Source organism: Xenia sp. Carnegie-2017, unplaced genomic scaffold, assembly GCF_021976095.1.
Source record: "Xenia sp. Carnegie-2017 unplaced genomic scaffold, XeniaSp_v1 HiC_scaffold_22, whole genome shotgun sequence".
Taxonomy (NCBI): domain Eukaryota; kingdom Metazoa; phylum Cnidaria; class Anthozoa; order Malacalcyonacea; family Xeniidae; genus Xenia; species Xenia sp. Carnegie-2017.
Window position 1 is genome coordinate 7,644,176 of NW_025813485.1, and position 6,799 is coordinate 7,650,974.

The window sequence follows — 6,799 nt, forward strand, 5'->3', positions numbered from 1 at the left end:
AATTGTTCATGTCGTCAAAGAAGCAGCAAAATAATGTCTTTAGGCTTCGTATCAAATTTAGTCTCACTGTCTAAGTTCACAAAATGTTTTGGTTTGATTCAAATCCACAATTATGTCACACATGACATCACGTCACGTGTTTATTCACAACACACAACTTACAAGTGGGCTGTGGGTTTTGTGTGTCGAGGAAATCTTCGTTCAACGCAAATTCAGAGTGAGCAAACTTGAGCAGAGGTCTCGACAGTGAGTTTATCGCTATGAAAATATCGAGAATATTCGCGTAAACAGAGTCGTTTGATTAAATAACAGTCGTTTTCTTGTTTGCTATACAAACAATTCAAATCGTTTTTATTTTACCGAACTAAATATGATTCACAGATAGAGCAAGAATTTTCTCATATAAAGGGAAGATAACTCTTTAACATTTAAATCTCTTCAATACTGACGGACCTTTTCAATGATGAACTCGTTCATATCGTTGGCTTGGTGCTCACAAATTTTTTTACGCTGATACAGGTTGAATTAGAACAAGATTGTATAGGAACAGCTACACTTTTAACGTTGATGATATAATCGCGATGATTTCAATACTTTCATTTCACAATATGAAGACACGTGTGTCGACCGCGTTCAGGCCAATGGTTCAGGCAGTGACCTCGTAAAGACCTAATTAGGGGACTGGGACGAGGACCCCGACCAAACTTTGACCACCATCCCCCGACACACTCCTTTCCCCATTCACAACAACGTTAACGCCTTGCAATATTTAAAATGTTGAATACTTTTCTAAATACACCACACCAATTCTAATCGCATAAGATTTTGAATATTGAAGTCAAGCCATTTGTAATCGATATCAAAGCAAACAAGCAGCCAATGAAATTATGCAGACAACGTATGAGTTTTGGCAAGGTATATTTAGTATGATTTTCACAAAGAATAAATTCTCCCCTTTTCTTGACACTTGGTATTCAATTCGACAAGCAACTAATTTGATTTTATACCGCAAAAGTCAGCTGCACAAATCGCTCTCCCTTTTTCAAATTTTAATTTGGCGTCTTGAAAGTTAAATTTACAGTATAAAAATCTTGACAGTTGACGCTTAGGTGATATATGTATTAATATTATTTGACATATCACGCATTTTACCCAGTAATTTTATCTAACATAAATTTATTTGAGCACTCTCAAATTTGAGCCATATGAGATAATTATGTTGTCAAGTAGAATGGTAGAATATAATTAGGAAAAATTTATGAAGAAACAAAGAGAGAGTCGGAAGTATCTTTTGAGTGATGTGTATTTGGCTATAATTTAACCGGCTGGCTGCATAGAAATGTGGTTTCTCTAGACAAAGACGGTGAGCTCTCTCTATGTGATACTTTCTGAAGACCCAATACCTACGTACCGACCTCCTGCAGCCGCAGATACAGAAAGTATGGAGTTGTCAATCCAGCAAAGTGGAACAAGGTTTGTAGCTATATGTATAAGAACAAGCCAAATCGAGGAAGATGCTAGATATAGCTATAATTGCTACACGTTTTACAAATAAATTTTGTTTTATTCTTATTGATATGTTGCCGCTATTAGTTCGAAGAAAAAGCACAGAATAGATATCTTGACAGAAGGTCCACTCGTGTCGGAACCTCTGATGTTCGTGTCCCCCACTTTTCTGAAGCCAATTCTAAGCAAGACACGCCTTTCAGCAAGATACTTCCGCTAGATCGCAATAAAAAATATAGTTTCTTTTTACAAATATATCGTTTTGCAAAACAAAAGCTTGGAACCTTATCTCCTTCCCAAGATGACAACTCTTTGTAAAAACTTCGGCAAACTTTTGCTTTAAACGTGAATTATTAGTAAAATAACATTCTCGTGCAATAGTATTCCATATTGATTTTGTGAAAGTATCTTGCTGGGAAGTTACGCATGCGTAGTGAAAAAATACGCCACGATTTTAGCCGAGTGGGCCTTCTGTTAGGCCTGTTTCAAACGTCACATTTTACATGAGCCGAATGCATTTAAAACAAAAGATAATGAGGAATTTTATCTCATTTTCTATTGTTTTAAATGCATTCGGCGCATGTAAGATGCGACGTTTGAAACGAGCCTTAGATGTCTATTCTGTGGTAAAGGAAAAAATAAAAGAATAAAATTATCAATAAATTACAGGCACGTCGCCAAGGGGGAGGCTGGAGGGAACTTGATACTCCCACTTTTTCCCCCCAAAAAAGTTTTTGCCAATATTTGTAGATTTTAGCCTAACTTGAGGCAAAGTAAGAGGCAGAAAATTTAGTAAGTATAAAAATCTTTCAGGTTTGTGGTTCTTCTCCCTCATTTTTCGGGTTGTTTTGAATAGAAATCGTTGTGTATCATAATTTCTTAGTGAACATATAATTTTTTAAAGCCTTATATTTCATTTTCATATATTTTCGATTCTGCCATCCCACATTTTGTTGCATAGGATAAGACCTCTATAGCACCAATCAGAACAAAGCATTGTTTGGCTTCATCTTGTGCATGATGTAACAGGCCTCAGTGATGCAACCACCTTTTCAAATATTTTTTAACATTACATAACAGCATATTTGGCACTTGTTAATATATCTTCATTTTAGCAACCTACAACTGCATTTCGAAAATGTGTAAGAAGGTAGATCGTCGTGTGTGTGCAGCTATATAGGAACTCAATTGGTACTTAAAAAGGAACCTAGATTCCCCAAGAATAACTAAAATGAATTCAGGAGTAACTAGCGTAAAACGCTATTATTACTAGTCTAATAAAATGAGTTTATAATTATTATCTTGTATTTGTTAAACTCTTCTTACTGAAGATTTGTCGGTTTGAAGGCCTCGTCATTGTGTTTCAACATCTATTTTAAGATCGTCATTGTGCTGCACGTGAAAAGGACGAACTCTTGCGACAAGTTATTATCAAGCGTTACGAACTCGTTATGACCTAAAATGAAGATAGCAAACTCAGAATAAACAAGAGAATCACAACATGTGAACACGTGTATAGTCGATACAGTAGCTATTCTTTGAATGGTTATCGCTTGCGTTAAATAAAATCTTTAAAATAATTTGTATTTTTCTTCAAAATTGTGTCGTTCGTTATGACTTAATCGAACGAGGAAATGGCTTCATTGGACCGGACTATTTACGTCAGCAATTCTGAACACCTGCTGAAAAACACGCAGATGCAACGTGTAGAAATTATTAGTTGCCCAATATTAGAACAGTCATTTTCGTCGCCGAGACCGAGGCTTTAATACCACGCAACAAGTAATTGAAGTCATCGAAGTTTGCGGAAGAATTTGCGGAAGAAATAAGTTTTCTTAAAGGAAATTGTTCAGAACGTATTTGACACACTGTTATATTATATAACAATAACATTCCAAGCACTAATCGGAAACTGTTGCATAATAACCGAAGTTGTTCTTGGAGACGTAATCATGTTTTCGTAGACAAAGTATAACAATCTCGTTGTATCATATTGACAACACGTAAAAACTATTTGTAATATGAATTTTGTCGCATCTTTAAAAGATCGGATGCTATTGCAATTCATTTTTGTTAAAATATGAAAAACTGAAAATCAAATATATATGAAAGGCGAAAGTTAGGCCTAACGAAACCATTGGTCAGCCTTAACGAATGTTTCTCATTTCAGAGTTTTGTTTGATTGTTTTTACACTTTATTCTTGCCATAAAAAGCAGCCATAGGTGGCTGGATGAACTAACTGCACCAAGAAAAACGGGCGGCGAATCAAAGAGTAATAATTTCCTATTTCTATAGACTGAAATGCTTGCAAAACGTATTTTCTTCTTTTTGCATTCATGCAAATCCCAAACATAAGTAACTGCTCCTTAGATAGCCACAAAATGTAACACACGAGGCCAAGAAAAGAAAAGTACAAGCTTCCTTTGAAATATCCTGGCCGCACATTATCAAAATAACGTTTGAATTAAATACTTTTATCGTTTAAAGTACGGCGGCTACTTAGAATTCATCATGCACTGCCTACAGTGACCGAATAATGTAACAGTGATGGTCAATGGTCATTAAGCCTTTAAAACACCAATGTTGTTTTCCTGTTCAATCAATAATCGTCCTTTTAAGGCAGTTACTCTTAAACATCCATTCTCGAAAACTTCGAATGTATCTTTTACTTTAGGAGCACCATATGTTCTACCCAGATTAATGAGCGACATATTTGAAAACGCCTGAAAAACAACCTTAAACATTTTAACTCTTGCAGACGATAAATATGCCCTCTTCGCTAAAAAAATATTAATGCGTCAAAGATGTGTCTTAAAGGGCACAACTGAATATATGAATACAAGCCACCCAATTAATGTTCTAGTTACGCCTCTCTGACCGCGACTAAAGTAAATGATAATGTATTAAGTAGCTACATGTTCGTTTTCATGTGGAAAAATCAAAATGGCCTTGACTAGTCTTTTGTCTCAGTCATGAGTAATGACATTTTATACTAACATAAAAAACCCAAATGCTTTCTCCCAGCCTTTTTTGCTCCAATATCTCGCAACATTTAAGACACGATACGACATGCTATTTTACAATATTTATGCTTTGAATTTTCAATTGTATGTCACACAACAATAAAAAACACATAATGTTACAGCCAAATTGGTATTCACCTCCTTTTATGTCTTTTCAACACCCCCGAAAGTAATCGAGGACAGTGTAAATCTGGTTTCAAAAGTTCAACTTATCATGTACCAACTGAAAGGGCCGTACCTAGAACGTTAATTACACCGCGAGTGGATTAGAGTTAGAGTTAGGCTTATAAATACTTTTAATTCTGCCTGGACTGATTTCTTTTGAAAGTGAATTTTTAAATATGAACACCGCCCTACCCCCCCCCCCTTTTGCAATGAACGTTCTATTTACTGCCCTGGCCGCAATACTTCAAAGACTACGGCCAATGACTTTAGATCACTTATAACCCTTTTTTCCTATGTGGATAATTTGTACAAGAAGAGTTTGAAGTCAGCTAGAAGCTGATAAACGGGGGCTTTCAATTGACTAGCAGTAAATAATTAGTTTTTCTTAATAAAATTGATTATTTTACCAATAAAACTATAGACCGCGAGTAAATTCCTCCTTTAAAGTGTAAGGACAAAATCTTGTATGGTGTGCAATGAGCGCCAATTTTATAAAAGTTCACAGCTTAGATGCAGGATCGTTCAAAAAAGTTAAGTCTCGACTAGATTTTGAGCAGGACAAATGACATTATCCAACATAGGGTTATTGTGTAGAGTGATAGGTCTTTGTGATACATATTCATGAATCATTTAGCGCCTACTTTGATAGTAACAAACTACATGGCAAAAAAGTGAACTAACATTAAACATTCTAAGGACTCAATACGCGTCGACCATTTGTCACACAAGGGTCACACCACACCACTAACTTGCAACTAATTCGCAATCCTTCTTCCTAACTTTTAGGCTTTCAAGGATTCCATGTGAACGATCAAATTAAAATGATTTTTGACATTTTTCATTCAAAATGAAAACATCGCTCTGCTTGCAAATCCAAGAAATTTTTGCTAAAATCAAATGACACAAGCGACATTATAAGATGAGAACGGAATATATTTTGATCCTTCTCTCTAAAAGACACATGTTTTCGTATAAAGGACACATTTTTGTCTTACAAGGACCCAGGATGTGCGAAAGCAAACTAGTTTATGTTGATGCGTGCACGAAAAGCTCGATATTTTACTGGGTCGATTCCATCGCACTTTTAATAAAAGTTTAACGATTGTGACGATAATTGATATTCAACATGCAGGAAATCGTTGAAGTGAGCCTCGTCACACTTTTCTTCTTTGCAGGAGGCAGTAATCAGTTCAACTAACTGCGCGTAGAAGCAAAATACATCAACAAACTAAACACAGCTGTAACACTTTGCCATAAAACTATATAGCTCAGACGAGAGGAGTATGTGTCAGTTTCATTAAAGTGTGACCTACACCTTATGATTGCTACGGCTCGTTGTATGACAACACACCTCAATTACGTCATAATAAAACAGTTGGCACAAGGATTCTTGGGCCAATTTTGATAAACACGCTTTTCAAAACGGGAGATGTTGATTGCTGTTTGAATTCACCGCGATCTGAGTTGCATAACCGAAATCATAACTTTCAAATCGGTAATTACATCACCTCTAGGTTGGGAAAATATGAACATGGAGAACACAACGCCATTTATATTAGCCCTTAACTTCCCAAGTTTTTTCGGCCGTTTGGGTTTCAGATGGTTTCCTTGATGTTGCCATATATGGCAACGCCAGGAGAATAACAGTTAATAAGCTCGAATGTTTGCCACGTGACAACACAAGTGAACAAACATTGTTACGTAAAGTTTCGTTGTCTCATACGCGTCGCAATCAAATATGTCCCTTTTGTTTGAAGAACTCGCAATTAATGTCACACGTTGTAATTGATGCTTTGGCTTTCACGTGTGAATTTGAAACGATGTTGACATTTCAGGCAAATGGAAGCTAATTCAAAGCTATCAATTTATCGCAAAACCGGTAGCGAATCCTTTTCTACTCCTACAATTCAAATATTTTTATGCTCTGACTCGATGGAAAAACAATGAATGGTATTAGTTTTCTAGTCTCAGTGACATTGCTCCCAGTAACAGGATTTTTTCTCAATATTACGTAACACCTCTCCCTACACGCAATGCCAAAAAATGTTACATAAGACTTGAGGAAGCAATGCATAACACAAGTCTTCAACAAACCGATCAACGA

The 6,799-nt window shown here is 36.0% G+C and overlaps 2 long non-coding RNA genes across 3 annotated transcripts; one reads left to right on the forward strand and one right to left on the reverse strand.

The window, feature by feature from the left end:
• Positions 1-826: 826 nt before the first annotated feature.
• LOC124445484 lies at positions 827-3,105 on the forward strand. 2 transcript variants are annotated; one of them, XR_006948174.1, is made up of 3 exons: positions 827-915; positions 1,355-1,473; positions 2,887-3,105. It is a non-coding gene; the product is annotated as an uncharacterized LOC124445484 (long non-coding RNA). The 2 variants fall into 2 exon arrangements; XR_006948173.1 differs by lacking the exon at positions 827-915 and having other exon boundaries at positions 1,150-1,473.
• On the reverse strand, positions 1,516-1,861 carry LOC124445485. The gene is made up of 2 exons (XR_006948175.1): positions 1,791-1,861; positions 1,516-1,722 (listed from the first exon to the last, which is right to left on the reverse strand). It is a non-coding gene; the product is annotated as an uncharacterized LOC124445485 (long non-coding RNA).
• Positions 3,106-6,799: the final 3,694 nt, after the last annotated feature.